The 19,944-nt window shown below is 39.0% G+C and overlaps 1 long non-coding RNA gene across 2 annotated transcripts; it reads left to right on the top strand.

Moving 5' to 3' along the window:
* Positions 1-710: 710 nt before the first annotated feature.
* On the top strand, positions 711-18,642 carry LOC120318321. Of its 2 annotated transcripts, none has more exons than XR_005559455.1 (4): positions 711-1,227; positions 4,455-4,615; positions 8,034-8,172; positions 18,019-18,642. It is a non-coding gene; the product is annotated as an uncharacterized LOC120318321 (long non-coding RNA). The 2 variants fall into 2 exon arrangements; XR_005559456.1 differs by lacking the exon at positions 18,019-18,642 and adding an exon at positions 16,429-16,651.
* The last annotated feature ends 1,302 nt before the right edge of the window (positions 18,643-19,944 follow it).

The raw sequence follows: 19,944 nt of genomic DNA on the forward strand, positions 1-19,944 counted from the left end.
TTCCATAAAGATGCTTCCCTTTCAGCCAGTGGATCCATTTTTATTGCTTGCAATAGCCTTTGAGAAAGTATAAATCCTTTCCTCTGCAATAGAGATCTTTTTCTCTTCTCCTTGCAGCATCGTTGCTTTGTAGTTTGAAATCTTAGTTTTTGCTTCTTCTGTTTCTCTAAATTACAGAAGCGAGGATTGTCAGGTGAAATAAGTTCCTCTTTTATCTCTGTAGATTCCACTTCTGGTATGTTTTGATTTATACCATAAAGTCAAATGTAACCTGGACTTTCATTTGAACATATGTAGTAGAATCTCTGAATCTTAACTCTAAAGTAGAGTTTTTAATTATGGCACATATTTCTGCAGTGACCTCATAAATCTTTTCCAGTATGAGCGCATAGTTTAATTGTAGCTGAGGTTTCTCCATTTTGATACTAATAGTTAAAGCAAGGTCTCTTTTTCTTTTTGTGGAGGCTATTTTTGATGTAAACAATATCCACCCCCACATTTCCCACAACTGCACAACTTATCTTTCCCCCTCCAAGGTCTTTTGAAGTTCAGTGTTCCATCTTTTAAAGAAAATAGGCAGAAGCTGCAGTATTAAATTTTTGCCACTAGATGCCCTCAGTCAAAAAAAGTCTTTTCCAAAGATAAATTCCTTTTTTCTATTTTTGATGTATAATATAAAAAAAAGAAATAATCTTCCCATATAGAATGATAGTACAGTTCTTTTTTCCTTTTTTGTATCCAAAAGAAAAATAACTATAGAAGTGAAATATAGTCTTTTTATATATTTGTAAAACACCTTTCTTCCCCAAAAAAGTAGAAGCTGCCTTTCCAAGCCAGGTAAATAGTTCCAAAAAGGTCTTGTACCAAATAGGTACCAAAAAAAAAGTAGAATAGAGAGTATTACAAAAGAAAGTTCTCACCCGGGTTCACCACAGGGGCACTCATAGCTTAGGTGTTCTCTGACTTGCGGTCTGAAGCGGCAGGGCGATTGGCCATTTTACTGGCCGATCTTCTTCTTCGTCGGACCTCGGACATCGTCCTGACAGCTGGAGGAGCTCCCGCTCCTCCACAGCCAAACAGCAGCCTCCTCGATGGAAATTGCACCCTCCAGGGCGACTTTGGACCCATATAAGGGTCCACCGACGGAGGGAAATCTAGCCGGAGAGGAGAGACGTCTCCCTGCACGACTAGCGATGCCGCAAACTGGAACCGGAAGTCGAAACAAGGGTAATATTTGATCTGGCGTATGATTCCAGAGGACAGTTCTTTTTTTTCATCCATGCTGTTATTTTAATTAAAAAAAAACCCAATTCCCATTAAAATTGTTATTTCCTTTAAGGGATAAAGCATGCAGGCATTATGTTAGCCAGAGGATAACATGATAAATATTTAAAGTTAGTCTCTTAACAAGGTCTTGCTAAGCTTTAACGGGCAGAAATTTGAGCCCAATGTTAGATTTCATAAGAAAATTTGCAAATGAATCGCCATGATTATGAGTGAACCAACCTGGAAGTAGGACACTGAATGATGCCACTAAAAATAGAAGCCACTAATAAAAGAAAATAATAATTACTGAAAAGATGTATCATTTTTTTCCTCACTTTGATTCTGGGTTTCTGCTTTCATACCTTCTAAGAGATATGCTAAGCTTCATATTCTAGCTGAAAATTGTATATTAGGACTCCCAGCACATCATTTCATTGCTATCATATCCTAAGAAGAACAGAAGCTAACAACAGATACAGATACAGATACAACCATATCTTGGTTGATTTTGTAGGAAGTTGATTTTCAACTGTCTGTAACTCTGCTTCTTTTGAGAAACAACTAATGTACTACTTTCAAGCAGCATATTTTGTTTTACCGGTCCAATTATTTTAATATGGAAAAAGTATATTTCCATATTTCATATTGAAAAAGTGTGTGTACATATTTAGTACAGAAAAGTATACATTTATATCCTGAAATACTGTACATCATGTTAACCATTAATATACTATAGTTATTAAATTAGGATAACTTAGGTTTTAATAACTGAGAATCAATATTAAGTAGCAGTTTCTGGTTTAACCTTGGTTGTTCTTGCCTTTGTCTTTAATGGGTGTTATAATTTACTGATATAATTTACTAATTTATATAAACATATATATGACAATCAGTACATTAGACAGAGGACTAATCCTGAATATATGTTGGTATATTATATATAGGTCTGAACTGATAGAATGTGGCCTTCTACATTCATAGCTTTCACAGTTTAGCATGAATATGCTTGAGATAAAACTGGTTCGCAAATTAGTCATAGCTGCATGGTATGCTCCAGTGACTGTTTATATAGAAAGAACTGTGCCCCACCCTCCCTGTTTCTGAGGTCTATATATCTGAGAATATGTTATCAGCATATATTATTCCATTCTTTATGGAAATCTCTTCTAAACAAATGGCTCCAAAGTGAAGCTATATCACAGCCAAATAATTTTACAAGCCAATATTTCTTTCACCCAAAACGTTCTTTTAAAATCAATCAGATTGAAAACGTTCTCACTAAAATTATGCTTCAAATTTGGAATGGGAATCCCAGAACATCTCTTTGTCCTCATGAGAAATGTATATACAGGTTAGGAAACCATAGGAAAACACAACATGGCAAAAGAGACTGGCTCCAGATTCACGGTTCTAAAACTGAAGGAAGAATATGAATAACCTGAGCTTTACTAATGACACAACTTCAATAGTTGAAAATGTAAAGGCTCTGCAAAATCTAGTAATAAAAGTCAAGGACCATACTGAAAACAGGACTAAAATTATATACAGTATATATAAAAAGATCAAAATAATGAAAACAGGGACGACAGTCAGCTTTAGAATTTACAATGAAATTGCAGTGTAGATAGCTTCTGCCTCTTAGGATTAACCATCAGCAGTAAAGAGACACCATGATCAAACACCATGATGTGTCTGTATTGTACCTACAAAGATCAGAATAATGAAGGCAGTAGTATTCCTTATGAAAGTGAATGGAAGCAAAAGTGGACAGTGAAAAAGCAGGTTATTGAAGAAATGGGAGCACTGCTGCTTTTGGAATGTGGTGTTGAAGGAGACTCCTGAGAGTACCATGGAAAACAAACAAATGAACGATCAAACAAATTAACCCATAGTTCTCATTCAAGGCACAAATGACCAGGCTCAAGCTATCACATTTTTGGACCCATTATGTGAAATCAGTGGTGGGATTCAAATATGTGAACAACAGGTTCTCTGTGTGGATGCCGCTTCCGGAAGTCCATTCTGGGCCTGGGCAACAAAAAATTAGTTACAGGTTCTGCCGAAGTGGTGCAAACCAACTGAATCCCACCACTGGGTGAAACCCAGCTCCTTGAGAACTCATAATGCTGAGAATATTTACAATAAAGAGAAGAGGACAATCAGCAGCAGAGTGCATAGATTTGATTATAGTAGTGATGGGTACACAACTGAAAGGCCTGAAAGATCAGATGGGGATACCATCACTGTGAAGTAGTCTATGTATGTGGTCCCTAAGAATCAACATCAAATGTCAATTACAATTAAATCGGGTGAGTTATGGACCATTTTTTCTGTTTGTATTAAGAAATCCCTCAATATTTTAACCTGCTCATTTTCAATTACTTTTCAACTATATGTTCCCACCAATTTTGGGTTATTGGCACATGATGACTTTTACAGATGTTCCAGTGAATCAACAGTTCATAATGAACTTTCTTATCAACAGTTGTTAGGTCTGGAGTAGCATTACACCTATTAAATTATATTTATTGAATTATTTTCTTATAAGAAATGTTTGGTGGTTGATGAACAATCTGAAATTTATAAAGGGGTCAATGAGCTGAAGTGTTTTCAATCTGCCTCCCAGATTGGAAACAGGACAGCTTGCAGCCACAAAAATAATAATCCATCCTTGCGTTATAAACCTGATTATTACTTTTGCAAGCCTCCATTCTTCAGAATTATTATTACTATAAGAACCCTCTGGGATATTCACTTCTCCTTTGTTGGTAAAATATCCAATTCCTTACCTACACATTAAAATGTTCCTTTTTATTCTGGGATTCCCTTTCCACTTAACTATCAATGGGGGATTAGGGCAGGAGGGAATAATTTGTTATAATACTATGAATTGAATAGGTCAGTTAAGCTCCAGATGGGTTAAATTTAATCCCAAACAGATCCAGTCGTGGGCAGGGTTAAACTAACTTCAGTTCATTCCATCTTTTGTGAGAATATCTATACAGAGATATCAATTCACTTTGCCTCTTTAATCTTCCAAGAAATAGCTGGAAAAAAATTGCCCCAAAAAGCAAGACTCTGCAATACATTTTTCATTGTTGCTAAGGTCAGACAGCACAGAAACACTTCTCAGTCACTGATTGGCTGCACTGTCAAGACCTAACCACTTTTATCTGCCTGACCAATAGGAAAGAATTGAATGAGGAAGCTTTGCCAGGACTTCAGTGATGCATGGATTCATCTGACGCTAGACATTCCCTGGATGAAGTTTTATTCTATATTCCCCAAATGATTGCTTTTGACTCCATTATGATGCTTGTATGTTTTTGTTCTCTTCTGCTACCTCCAGGTACTGTAACATTCATTGTCCAGATTTTTTTTTGTCTTATCAACAGCTGTTAAGTCTGGGGTATTATTATAATGGTCTCCAACCTGTCCAGGTTGGTGGCCTGGCACGGCACAGCATGAGGGCAAGAGGTGTGTGAATGGCAGGCGCACACATGTGTATGCTGCTCCATTTGTGTGAGCAGCACACATCCTCTCTTTGCATGAATGAAGCTTCGTGCACGAGTGGAGGGTGCTTGAACTTGTGCACAAAGCTCCACTTGTGCAAGCGGCAGGCACTAGTGCTCATGCACAAAGCTCCCCTCGTGCAAGCAGAGGGCGCTTGAGTAGAGGGCATTTGTGCTTGCACACGAAGCTTTACTTGTGGAGGAGCTTCATGGTACACACTCGCCCATTTCTTTCACAGCCCGGTTTCTAACAGTGGGCTGTGACCTAGGGTTGAGGACCCCTGTATTATTATTATATACAGTACACAGAAATGTGAAATCACAGCTGCCAGTTCTTTAGCTAGTATTGGACTTCATATGCATTCAGTTCTTCCCAAGAATCTAGGATGTTGTAGCATATTGACATAGTATATAGAGATCCAAGCAGCGTGGACTTTTGTAATTGTCAGATAGAAATTTTGTCAATGTCCATATTTTCTAAGTATCATCCAATATTTTTTTTGGTATGGCATCTAGCGTGCTGATAACAACTGGGATCACCATGGCCAGTGTATGACCTAATGAATCACAACTGGCTATGGTTATCTAACATACTATACTACGAATGTTGATAAAAAACAATCAGTGAGGTCATAGATGATATGCCAAAATGAAACAAACCAAATTATGGCGTGCTGTGAATGAATTTGACTGGTTGGACTGCATCTCCTATATTAGATTCAGTGGTGGGATTCAAATATGTAAACAACCGGTTCTCTGTGTGGATGCAGGTTCCTGAAGTCCATTCTGGGCCCAGGCAACAAAAAATTAGCTACCGGTTCTGCTGAACTGGTGCAAACTGGCTGAATCCCACTACTGGTTAGATTCCAAACTTTTCTCACTAAAGATGATTACACTTTATCAGTTTTTCAAGACTGTATTTCCATCCATCCTACAAATTCTCAATCAAGGTAAAAATCAAACTCTTTACCCTTCTGCTTGAGGAGACAAAAATTGGAAAATAAAGTTAACTCACAGCTGAATCTTTGAATTTGTGATGAAATGTGCATAAATGCAAAAGGTCATTTTTGTATTTAATGCATTGATGGAACATGTCAGAACTTTAGAAGCTGTCATTGCTAAGTAGTGCCAGCTTTATTGCAGTGCTAGATTGTGTGATTTAAAAAAATCATTTAAATTCTAGACATGCTGTTAGGAAAATGGAGAATCTCATAGCCATATACTGTATGCTATAACTCCCAACAGTAAAACTCTTTTATGAAACTGTTCTTTTCAGAATATCCTTGGTTCAGAGCAGCATCCTTTTTAACATCTACAGGCTGCAGGTGATCAATTGTCCATAAAGAGCCATTCAGAAATGATTAAAATAGCTTGATGTGAAGAGCCTACTTCTGTTCTAGTCTAGGATGGGGTTTGTTCCTTCCTTTCTTTATATATTGTTGCTACAGCAACTGTGCACCAAGAAGAACAAGGATGACAGAAAGTTATTAAATTTTGTAGGAATTTAATTTACTTTGGAAGGGTCTCTTTTGCCTCCTAGAGGTGACTTCTACTCAAATAATAACATTACAGATTTTATGAGGAAAATATAAGACATGACTTCTTTATGTTAAGCTTTCTTTCCTTAAAAATAAGCAGGATCAAACACATCAAACACATTTCTGAACTTTTCCTCATACCTAGTTTCAAATATCTTGAGAATTCTAACTCTGATCACATGTTACCAAAGCTAGAGCATTCCTACAAGTGGAGAAGCCCTATGCCTCACCAACATTGTATTAGCATCAGTACTGCTTTATAAAACCCTAGTAAGACTCCACTTGGAATACTGCAACCAATTTTGGTCACCATGTCACAAAAAAGATGTTGAGAGTCTAGAAAAAATTCAGAGAAGAGCAACTAAGATGATCAAAGGCCTGGAGACTAAAACATATGAAGAATGGTTGCAGGACTTGGGTTTGGCTAGACTAAAGAAAAGAAGAAATAGGGGCGACATTATAGCAGTATTCCAGTATTTGAAAGGCTGCCACAAAGAAGAGGGGTCAAATTATTCTCCAAAGCACCAAAGGGCAGGACAAGAAATAATGGTTGGAAACTGACCAAAGAGAGAAGCAACCTGGAATTAAGGAGAAACTTCCTAACAGTGAGGACAATTAACCACTGGAACAGTTTGCCCCCAGAAATCATGGGCATTCCATCACTGGAGATTTTTAAGAGAGATTAGACAGTCACTTGTCTGAAATGATATAGGTTCTCCTGCTCGAGCAAGGGGCTGGACTATAAGACCTCCAAGGTCCCTTCCAGCTCCTATTCTATTCTATTCTATTTTATTCTATTCTATTCTATTCTACTCTACTCTACTCTACTCTACTCTACTCTACTCTACTCTACTCTACTCTACTCTACTCTACTCTACTCTATTGTTCCAGTCATGGCTACCAGGAAAAAAAACCTCCATTATGAGGTACTGGTTCACATGAAAGCTGATGCTTTACTTGCAAAGGTTTTCTTCTTCTGTCATTTGCAGTGAATGCATTCATATCTTCAGGAAAAAGACATATTTTGAATAATGTCATCAAGAGAAAGGGTTTTTCATAGCACTTGCACAATGAATGCTCCAATTTTGAGAAAGTCTGAATGGGGATTGTTGTAAATTCTTATGCCTCTACAATCTAATTTTTAGTCAAGATTTGTATTTAGTGCAGGAAAACAGACTTAGAACAAATTACATTTCCGTGCACTTTAGTTTGTTCTAATGGAACCATAATGCAACAGAATGACTGCTATAAAAGACAAATGTATGGATTTATACTATAGGGAAAAGCAAACCTCTTCTTAGCATAGTGGGATGTGCAAATCCTGTTCAAATTATCAGGGCTAAGTAGAATTTCAGATTCAAAGGGGAAAAGATACTAAGTATGTGTCAGCAACCCTTTTAAAGCAGCCATGTTATCTTATTATGAAATTGTGTACTTCCTTTCAGACCTGGCATGCATGCTCAGGAAAAAAAATACATTTGGTTTATGAAGCTGTTAACAGATGCTATCTAAACATAAACTACCAAGCATCTTTTTCCTTTTGAATTTGAAGAGCTACTCAAAAGTACAAATTATAACCTTAGTTATAAAATCTGCTCCGTGTCTGCAAAATGAATTATTTGCATTTCAAGCTTCTTGTGAAGTAAATTATAAAGTGCATTAAAAATTAAAGGTGTGATATCCTTATAATCAATTCTGTTAAATATTTGCATTTTAGGAGAAAGTGTAAAATATTATAGAGAGAAAGGCAAGGTGACACTATTCTCAGCTGTAAAAATCACAGAAATACTCATGGCAACTTTTGGGACAAGTGTGGCAGAATGGCAGAAATGTGACAAAATGGAAAACCAGATTAAGTAAGTAAACACTGTACACAAATCTGAATTCATAGGACAAGATGGATCCAGAGTTTGCTTGAGTATGTATAGTTGGTTTAAGATGTTCTTGACAAGTATCACATGCACACCACAGCATGTTCCAAATCACATTTTTCCTTCAAATCCAGATATATGCACCTCTCTAATGCCAAATCTCTGTCCCTCTTGGGCGTTGAAAAAAATGAATGTTAAGAATAACCAGATAATCAGTGGAAGTGGATAATCAGTTTTAATTAGTGGAACAAGTTGCCTCCTTAATCAGTGGAACAACCTGCCTCCAGAAGTTGTGAATGCTCCAGCACTGAATTTTTTTAAAGAGATTGAACAACCATTTGTCTGAAATGGTACAGGGCTCCCTGCCTGTGGAGTAGGTTGGACTAGAAGACCTCCAAGGTCCCTTCCAAGTCTGTCATTCTGTTATTCTGTAATCTTATCTTTATAACCATGTTTCCCTATAGGCTTAGGAACAAAGAAGTAAAATAAAACAGCTAAGAAAAATTTGGAATAAGAAAACTCTTTATTTATTTATTTATTTATTTACAAATATTTATATGCCGCCCAATCCCAAAGGACTCAGGGCGGCGTGCAAAGTTAAAAACAGTCATAAAACAATAAAATAAAATAATCCAGTCATACCGCGAGTTCGATCATATCCCGGCCCGCCGAGGACATCAGCCCCAGGCCTGCCGGAACAGGAGAGTTTTAATGGCTTTCTTAAAGGCCGGCAGGGTGGGAGTAGTTCGAACCTCGGGGGAAAGTTGATTCCACCAGGTTGGAGCCACCACAGAAAAGGCCCTTCCCCGAGGGCCCGCCAGCCGACATTGTCTGGCCGACGGGACCTGAAGGAGGCCCAATCTATGGGACCTCACCGGTCTCTGGGAGCTGTGCGGCAGAATGCGGTCCTGTAAGTAACCTGGCCCTATGCCATGAAGGGCTTTGAAGGTGATAACCGACACCTTGAATTGCGTCCGGAGACCCACAGGAAGCCGGTGCAGCTCGCGGAGGATAGGTGACACGTGGGCATACCTTGGCGCGCCCACAATCGCTCTCGCGGCTGCATTCTGAACCAACTGCAGCCTCCGAACGCCCTTCAAGGGTAGCCCCATGTAGAGCGCATTACAGTAATCCAGTCTTGAGGTGAACAAGGGCATGAGTGACTGTGAGTAAAGCCTCCCGGTCCAAATAAGGCCGCAACTGGTGCACTAGGCAAACCTGTGCAAAGGTCCCCCTGGCCACAGCCGATAGATGTTGTTCCAAATTTAGCTGTGAGTCCAGGAGGACACCCAAGTTGCATGCCTGCACTGAGGGAGGTAAATTTGCCCCCCCCAGGACTAAAGATGGACCATCCAGTTGGCCTTTGGGAGGCAAGACCCAGAGCCACTCGGTCTTGTCAGGGTTGAGTCTAAGCCTGTTCACCCCCATCCAGACCCTCACATCTTCCAGGCACCGGCACATCACGTCGACTGCTTCACTGAAAGGACACGGGGTGGAGATATACAATTGGGTATCATCAGCGTACTGATGATACCTCACCCCGTGTTGCCGAATGATCTCACCCAGCGGTTTCATATAGATGTTAAAAAGGAGGGGGGACAGGACCGAGCCCTGAGGCACCCCATAATCGAGGCGCCTAGGGGTCGATCTCTGTCCACCCGCCAACACCGACTGTGACCTGTCAGAGAGGTAGGAGGAGAACCACCGCAGTACGGTGCCGCCCACCCCCACCTCTCCGAGACGACGCAGAAGGATACCATGGTCGATGATATTGAAAGCCGCTGAGAGGTCAAGAAGCACCAGGATAGAGGAATAACCCCTATCCCGGGCTCGCCAGAGGTCATCGGTCAGTGCGACCAAAGCAGTCTCAGTGCTGTAGCCGGGCCTGAAACCAGATTGAAAAGGGTCCAGATAATTGGTTTCATCCCAGGATCGCAAGAGTTGAGACGCCACCACCTTCTCTACAACCTTCCCCACAAAGGGGAGGTTGGAGACGGGACGAAAGTTCTTCAAAACAGCTGGGTCCAGGGAAAGCTTCTTGAGGAGGGGCCTCACCACCAGTTCCTTTAAAGGTTGCGGGAAAGACCCCTCCATCAAGGAGGCGTTGATTATCGCCTGGAGCCAGCCTCGTGTCACCTCCCTACTGGCAGAAACCAGCCAGGAGGGGCACGGGTCCAATAAACAGGTGGCGGCATTCATTGCCCTCACGGCCTTGTCCACTTCATCAGGGGTCACAGGCTCAAACTCGCTCCAGATAACATGACTAAGACCAGCCTCTTAAGATTCAAGATTAATTTGAAAGATTATTAGCAATTAACAACCTTGCTGCATCATAAAAATATGCAAGTCTAAGGCTGTGTAGCTTTGACAAACTGCATATTACTATTTCCTCTAATACAGTAAAATTATTTGTTAGACTTTTCAAGTTCCAATAGACCTTTTTTCTTTCTTGCTAATGCTAGTAGATCAGGGGGTCCTTGATGCTCTCTAAGTTTGCTTCCTTCGTTGCAGACATTTTATTACCAAACTTGGTAACGACATCACTGATGTTATCTACTGCAGTTTGGTAAGGAAACTTCTGCAAGATAACAATCAAGGTCAGAGGGCCCCAAAAAACCCTCATTTCAAACCTGAACTACAAATATTGTCCTCTAACAATTCAGTTCCTGTCTGGGAACCATTATACACAAATATAAATATAAAAGTGTGCTTAATGATGAAGGTAGTCTATACAGTAGTTTTTTTTTCTCCTGGCATTGGCATTTTTTAAATTAAACAATAGCTTTAAATTACCCTTCACAGGCCAGCAATATAAGTTTATGGGTATTTATATAAGAAATTAATTTCCGCCACACATCAGTTGATTACGATCTTTAATGAAATCAGTGTTGCATATTTTTTTTTTAGGTCAGATCTCAAAAGATCTGTGCTTAATGCTTATAATTCCAAAATCTTTGCATTGCAACTACAGATTCCAATAGCCACATAAATAGCCATTATTTCCCAAACTTGTTACTTAGAAAGTCTAAACACTTTGGGCAATTTTATACCAATTTACCAGGGAATTCATTTGAGCTTTTTTTTAAAAAAAATATGCATCCATAGAACTGGAATGTCTGTGTGGTTTCAAAGCTCTTTGCTCTGTAATTGCCCAGAATTATTCCTCCAGATGTGTACATGCTAACAATGGCCACATGTGTGACTGTAAACTCCACCAAGAGAAGTCTGGTTTTGTTTTCATGATCAAATAATGTTTGATTAATGATGAAATATGCCTTCCAAAGACCTGCAACAAAAGCCAGCTGCTTTGGAGAGAGAGTTGCATCTGAAACACTAGGAAGATCTCTCTTCTTTGTCCAGTAGTAAGTCCCTCCCATCCACTCCCTCATTGCCTTCATTATTAGGCATCCAGGGGGAAAAAGAGAGAGTGGGAAGGCAGCAGCCTGGGAAACTGTGACTTCACTGTTTTTCTTGTACAAAGCTCCATTGTTAGGGGCTTCAGTCATTTATTTTAGTAGGCCACGGTGTACCCTTTGCTCGTTGCTGCCAATCGGCTGCATACAAATCAAAAGGAAGCCATAGGCAGGGGTCTTCTGTTACAGTGACAGCAATTGAAAGTGGAAAAGGGGGCCGAATGGGGGACATGGTTTTCAAAGGGAATTGAGCCCTCTCGTTAGGTCTGAATCAAACTGGCAAACAGCCACCTTCCCTTAACAAAACCTTTCATGCTGCTACCCGGTCCTTCCCAACTTCATTGTAAACCCAGGCATGGCGTGTCATTCCCTAAAATATAAGAGGGCAAGTTTTTATTGCTCTTAGCAAAACATGCCTGTTTAGGGACAGAGAAGAGAAATAGGTACAGTTTTGACACTTCTTTTTTTCCAGTATAGCTAGGACATCTACTGTATATTTTACTTCAACTGGAAGAGAGAAGTGGAGCTTTTGCCAAAGACCCCAGGGACATCTGCTTAGAAATCTTTGAGAAATCCACGTTACTTCATTCCTCGCCACTTTGACGATTATAATATGTCAGCCCAAAGTAGTTTGCTTCCCTGCCAACCTCTTTTCTGTGTTCCCAAATCCCCAAATATACATTAGTAGTTGGGGTGCTTTACATATTTACTAGCCCTCCATGAGATGGGGAATTTACTAACTCCTATGTGGATTTTTACACATGCAAACACACGGGGCCCATTCTCACTGATGCAATGCACAAAAATGTTGGGAAGAGTGGTTGGGCAATATGGCAACATGCCAACAATTAGCCACTGACACAAATCCATTTAGTGTTGGAAAATTGAATACTCCTATCAAATAAGTAGGAGAGGAGCAAAAGCAGTCACCAGGAGTGTTCATAGAGTATGGTCAAAAAAAATCAAGATGGTGGCCACACTAGTACAATTGAAGCGTCATTTGTTTTTATGTGCATCACATTAAAAATCAGGGAGAGCTTTGATCATACTATTGCAACCACCATTTTGACTTGGAAAGAATTTCTTCAAGCTAGTTCTGGTTATCATTACCAAGAAATTGAAACCCACAATTATTTCATGAGAGGTCATATGAATTAATGTACTGTATGGTTTTAGTTTGAAAATCATGTTTGAAAACCCTGGGATTAAAACTAAACATTGCTTGAACTCAGCCAGCTCTAATTTATTCAGTAAACCATGGAAAAGCTAATGGTGGCTTGGTATAGTAGCTCTTTTTGAAAGAGCCTTCCACCAGTATCAATTTCCAGCTGAGGAAAAAGGAGAATTTGTGGGGAACACTTTCACTCTTCTACCCCAAAAGTGCTTCAAAGATCCAGCATCCTTTGTTGTATTTCCTCAGTTATTATAAATAAAAAATACATTTGAGGAAGAGGGGAAAAAGAAATACACAAGAAGTAGTCCACATGAACAGTAGCTACTTTCCATAATCCTCTCAGAAAAATCTCATTTTTCTTGTACATGTACATTGCAGATAGTCCGATACTTACAACCACAGTTGGGATCAGAATTTATTGCTGAACAAAATGGTTGAGTTGTGCCCTCTTTTGCCATAATTAGTAAATGAATCACTGTAACTGTTAAGTGAATCCTACAGTTGTTAAGCAAATCAGACTTTCCCCATTGACTTTGCTTATCAAAAGCAATCTGGGAAGATCAGATATGGTGATAATGTGACCTTGGGATGTTGCAACTGTCATAAATACATGCCAGTTGCCAAGTGCCTGAATTTTATTTATTTATTTATTTATGAGACTTATATACCGCTTTAAGTGCAAGCACTCTCTAAGCGGTGTACACCAGTAAGCAATGTATATATATATTTACATTGCCCCCAACAATCTGGGTCCTCATTTTACCTACCCCGGAAGGATGGAAGGCTGAGTCAACCATGAGCCGGTGAGATTTGAACCGCTGACCTGCTGAACACAGTCAGCTAAAGTGGCCTGCAGTACTGCACTCTAACTGCTGCGCCACCTCGGCTCATTTTTTGGTCATGTGATCATCAGGATGCTGCAACAGTCGTGTAAAGCCCAGTTGTAAGTTATTTTTTTCATTGCCATTGTAACTTTGAATAGTCACTAAATGAATGGTTGTAAATCCAGGACTATCTGTACATGTTTCAGAAAGAGCATATTTTAATTGAGAGTCAGATGCTGACCTACTTGCCAGAATAAAAGCAGCCATGGTTTTAGGCACAGTTAGGAATTAGTCAGAGGAGAGGAGAAAAGAAATGCTGAATGGGGAGGAAGGAAGAAAAGATGTGATGTTGATGAGAAGCAAGGTAGAGGCAGGCCTTGGCCTCTCTAAGGTCTATGGCCTGTAGGAAATCTGTTCTGCTGAAACATCAAAGGTGCAGTGCAAGTTTTGCTAACCAGTTCCCGCAAAGATTTGCATTTAATAAAAAGCGCACACTGTCACTGAAAGAACAGGAAGTTGCTTTAGTCTTAGTTAGATCATGGCATCTGTGCCTCCCTTCCCCATCATTTTCTTTAATGAAGAAAAGCCATTTTAGTTTTGGAAATTTACTACATTACTGATGTTGTTATTACATCAGGAGCTTCTGCTGCCTTTCTACAGCTCATGGAGATGATCTGTTTTCCATCAGAGAGATTTCTCACCATGCCTAACTCCTAGATTCAGTTCAGCCATGTAATTTCTGTCTGATGCAGCAGCTGCAATTCATCTCTTCCCCTCATCCTTTCCTTCTAAATTTTACTATCTTGTTCATGAGACTACCATATCCTGATGATCCTATGCAGTTCTATAGCTGATCTCCCTTTATTTTCTCTTGCGTGGATGTGTCCCTATATCCTTATTTTTAAAAAATGGAAATACAGCCATGTCACTTAAAAGCATTGCTATAAGCCAATGCTTCTCAACCTCAACAGCTTTAAGAGGGTGTAGCCTTCAATTCCCAGTGTGGGAAGTCAGCCCACCCCCACAGAAGGAAATATTTAAAAGGCAGAATATTGTATTTCCTCAAAGGATCTTAAAAGGCAGAAAAGCATGCCCAGTTTTTCTTAATAGCCCCAAGTCTCCCTCCCCCAAGTAGAAACCAGGCAGAGGCCAGCTCTATAGAAATGCAGATTTGGTGATTCATTCAGAAAGACTTGAGCCAGGAAGCTTGGAGCTGATGAGATTAGAAAGACAAAGACCCCTAAAATCTACATTCCCCCACCCAAACTTTAAAAACATGACTATTAGGACACAATAGGATTAACCCACCAATATCAAAAAGGAACACACTGAGCCTCAGGTCAAAGTTCATGCCACAGGAACAGGAAACAACCTCAAGAAGGTATAAAAACCCACCACTCCCAGCTACATGTGGTCAGCTTTCCCAGAGCCCTCTGTCTAGCTCTATTCTTCAATAAACTACAACCTTCTTTCTAAAGCAGTCTCCATTTTGTTTATTCCTGGCTTGGACTGGACGCTGATGAAGATTTTTCTTTCTACACCAGAATTCTCCATAATGGCTGGAGAATTCTGGGAGTTGAAGTCCGTTTCTCTTAAAGCTGTTGAGGTTGAAAAACACTGCTATAGACACTTGGGATTTCTGCTTGTAGATTTATTTTCCCATCTCTCCATCAACAGATTCTCAAAACAAACATATGAAGACATGCTACCAAGTTATTTTTTATGTAGTAAATGAAGTGATGTGTTTGTTGTGGTGGTGATTGTTCTTGATGTTCAAGAGGTAAAACATTTGGGTGTTGGCCAATTGGGAGATAGGAAGACTATGTGCTAATCAGTTGATGTTCTTTGCAAACTGTACCTGTAGAATATAGACATATCCACAATTATAACACTGTGAATCTTGATATAGATCTAAAAATGGTAAAGGCAACTTGGAAATATTCTTTTTCCATTTAAAGAGGGATTGTGAACAGAAAGGCTAGAGACCTCAAAACGTTTGAACAAAGTGTTTCTAAGTAAGCATGTAGAGATTATATTCTACATCTTGGAGTGCTGCATGATTAATGGAACTGTATTTTCAGCCCCTCGATAGCCAATCAAAGCAGTATTTTCAGCTCTGGAGAAATTTATATTTTAATGGTACATAAAACAAAGTATATGCTTGAAGTGGAAAAAAGAAAAGTCAATTATTGTATCTATATCATGATTCTGGGAGAAAATGCCATCATATTTTGGAATTTTAAAAGACAGTGATTCCCATCAGACTGGTGATATTGCTGTTAAATTATTTAAAAAGATGTGCATGCAAACAATGCAACAAGAAATCTGGTATGTATGTTTAATGGGCTAAGATTGTCAATAGCATCAAAATGAAAGATAATGAACCAGCTGCAACTTACGATGGTTTAAAAAAAGACCTGGCAGATCATAGAAATGGTAAAGTAATTATGTTAGAATAAGAAATGACAGGAATATAAATTTCCTTAAATTGGATAATGCCTACTTAGTACTAAGATAATAGAATGATTTGTACAAATTTTCTTTTTTTTAATAGCATCATATGATTTCTGATGGGGCATTGTAACAATGTTCAAACATGTATTTCTTAATGTTGTATTTTTTTTAAAAAAAAAGCTTTTATTCCTTAATGAAAATAATGGAGAATAGTTTTAATTAGCCCAGAAATTAGCAGAAAGAAAAATAATATTAACATAAATACTATAAAAAATATGCTACTGCATCTTCATACAGCATATACTGTATGTAAGTAAGATATCCTATTAGATGTCCAAACCATTGGTCTTTTCTGTTTTGGTATATGGTTACTCAGGGGGCTGGACTAGAAGACCTCCAAGGTCCCTTCCAACTCTACTCTACTCTACTCTACTCTACTCTACTCCAGTATTCTGATGGAAAAACAAACCAACAGCAACAATCCTAACAGTTTCTGAGAAGAAATGACAGAATAACATCAATTGTATTTAGAAAGGAAAAAAAATAAACATTTAAAACAATTAAAATATAACCATCTGTCTCAGTCATCCAGGTCATGGTTGTCCCAAAGGTGCTTTCTCAAAAGGCAATTAGACTTTCTTTGTTTTTGCTTGAAGATGTTTTTCTTCTTATCCAAGAAGCTTCTTCACTTCTGAACTGAACTTGAGAACTGAAGAAGCTTCTTGGATGAGAAGTGAAACGTCCATTTGCCTTTTGAAAAAACACCTTCGGGACAATTAAGATAACCACAGACATCAGGGCTGAAAGTAGAGTATGTTAGAACTATCGAGATTTAACCTGTTTGCAAATGCAGGTACAGTTGGTGCCATTCATACCTCTGGAGAAAGGGTCTTCTACCAAATAGAAGGCAAGTCTTCTTTCAGAAAGGCTAGTTAACACCAAACCAATGAGTTGTCTTGCTTCTTTGGGGGTCTCTCTATGTTGTCTTCATTATTCAAAAACAGCATTTAATTTCTTTCCCAGACACAGGTTCTATGTGAGATTTGCTACTTCCTATATTCCAATAGCATCTTCTTTTCTTGGTTATGAGATTATGTGTCATTCATTAATGCAGATCTATTATGATGTCACTATCTCCTTTTGCCTCCAATTCCCATTTAAAAAAGGGTGGAAAATGGATGCATTTCAGGTCCCGCCTTTTTAATTTCTGCCCTGACAAAATCTAGGCCTCACTCCCCCAAAATTAGTTAACAGACCTGTTTCAGTTCCCTTTAGGCAGGCATCCTATCAACACTCGTGAGGTCCCTGAGCCCTGGCCCACAAGAGTAAAGAGAAAAGATGGATAATCAGCTATGATTCAACAGAAATGGTTGTTTTTTTTTTTTCAAAAGTCTTTTATCCACTGTCACTCTGGGAAAACTAATGGCTTCTCTATTGAACAAATTAAGGTTTTAAAACCCTAAGCCTTTCAATCTTCAGCAATCTGGAAAGAACAAATAAAGGCCATTTCAGCCAGGCCCACAGATTTTTCAAACGTCATTTTGCGTTATACAACAGTAATGCCAGTAATTATGCAGCCACCACAATATTAAAAAAAAGGTTTTCAAAGCATGCATATTTGTACTCACCATGAGTCAAGTCTTCTAGAAGTACAATACTCCAGTACAAATTTGTAAGGATCTTGTTGACAGTTTCAGGTATATTTCTAACTTTTTATTGTATCTGGTGACTGGACTAATTACAAATGGAGGTTTGTATGCAGACCTGCCGTCTCAGATTCTGACTTAATGTTTACTCATAACTCTTTGGCTTTCCTGATCTTACAGGATAATTATACATTAATATATACAGAGGCATAATTTTGGAATTAACATTTTAGGAGATATATGTTTAATGTTTGACCTCTCTCAGCCTTAGACCATATTGAGGCTACAATATGATCTCCAATATGTATTTCCTTTTATAGAATGGGCCTGAGTGGAAGACAGCAGTTCCCTATACTAATTATTTAATTGACTGGGAGAAAAGCTCTGGATTCAAAGGTTTGCTCTATAAGGAAAATTCTGTAATGCTTCTGTGCTGAAATCTTTAGTCTCTTGCCCAGAAATAGTGACCGTTTCACATGTTTTTGAGTTGCTCTTTTCATTCATTCATTCATTCATTCCATTTCTATAGCCACCTGTCTCAATCAATGACTCTGGGTGGCTTACAATTCAAAAAATATATTACAGTTATAAATTCTAAAAATATTTTAAAACAATAAAAATATTCAGATTAAATATACGTAGGAGCATGATACTTTGGGCCAGTTAGCAATACAGCCAGGCAATGGGGCTCTTAATGCATTCAGATATTAGACAGGAGGAAATCTAATAACACTAGCCCCCCTTTAACCAAAAGCCATGGTTGATCAGAAGAAGGGAATGCTGTCCTCTGTTAAGTTGATTTTTTTTTCTTCCATTTAATCAGGTCAAATTCTAAAACCACACCCACCCCATTGCTGGCAATAGAAAAAAGTTGCACTACGTCATGACATGTCACGTGATGTTGCAAGTTTAACACCCTGGACTACCTAGACAGGTTTCTGCAGTTTTCTTGGCCAGGTTTTTCAGAAATGATTTGCTATTGCAGGTAGTCCTTGACATACAACCATTAGTTTAGTGACTGTTCAAAGTTATGACGACACTAGATAAAGTGATTTATGACTGTTTTTCATGCTTACGACTGCTGCAGCATCCCCAAGGCCGTGATCAAAATTTGGATGCTTGGCCACTAGCATGTATTTATGATGATTGCAGTGTCCCAGGGTCATGTGATCATCTTTTGTGACTTTCTGATCAGCAAAGTCAGTGGGGAAGCCAGGTTCATTTATCAACCATGTTGCTATTTTAACAACTGCACTGATTCACTTAACATATGTAGCAAGAAATATCATAAAATGGGGCAAACTCACCTAACAATTGTCTTGCTTAGCAATAAAAAATTTGGGCTGAAGTGTGGTTGTAAGTCTGTACCATCTGTACCTCCTTCCTAAGGCTGGGAGAGAGTGACTGGCCGAATGTCAACCAGCTGGCTTTATGCCCAAGGCAGGATTAGACTTCACAAACTCGCACTTTCTAATCTGATGCCTTCACCAGTACACCAAACTGATACATCTCCTCTAATTACTAGAAAGATGAAAGCAAAATTTTGTTCAATGATCAGTTATTTGTCATTTGTTATTGTAGTTATTTTGATATAACTACAGGTTTTCGTGGGTGTTTGTATGTAGGTCTTTGATTGTTCGGGTTTTCTCCCGCATAAAATTGGACATGTCTTGGCGACGTTTTGACGAAGTCCCATTCGTCATTCTCAGCTGGTGTTTTCAGCTTCATGCTTTGAGGAGCAATGTGTGGTCTTAGCTGTTTCTTCCTTTTAACTGCCAGTGGGGGTATGAACTGATTGGGTGGGAGCTTGGCTGTGTTCTGTTTGTTTTCTGAGGTTTTCGCAAGTGTTTGTATGTAGGTCTTTGGTTATTCGGGTTTTCTCCCACGTAAAATTGGAAGTGTCTTCTTTTATATATATATAAAAGAAGATAATCAAACACCAGGATAAAATACAAACAAAATTGTTTTAATACCCTTAGCTTTCGTCAGCTAACTCCCAACGTTGTCAGAGTAAAATGCAGGTGTTTTGGGGAGCTTGCTTATAAAGCCGGCCATTTTTGCACTCTGCTCATGATCCCTGAGTTTAAGAACACACAGACTGATGTGGGACAGTTAGAAACAATACAGCCAATTGGGGCAGGCAGACCGGTAACTCACTCCACGAGCAGAGCACAAAAATGGCCAGCTTTATACGCAAGATCCCCAAAACATCGGCATTTTACTCTGACGACGGCAGTTAGCCAACG

Source organism: Crotalus tigris, unplaced genomic scaffold (assembly GCF_016545835.1).
Source record: "Crotalus tigris isolate CLP2741 ecotype Arizona unplaced genomic scaffold, ASM1654583v1 scf7180000020183.615534, whole genome shotgun sequence".
NCBI classification, from domain to species: domain Eukaryota; kingdom Metazoa; phylum Chordata; class Lepidosauria; order Squamata; family Viperidae; genus Crotalus; species Crotalus tigris.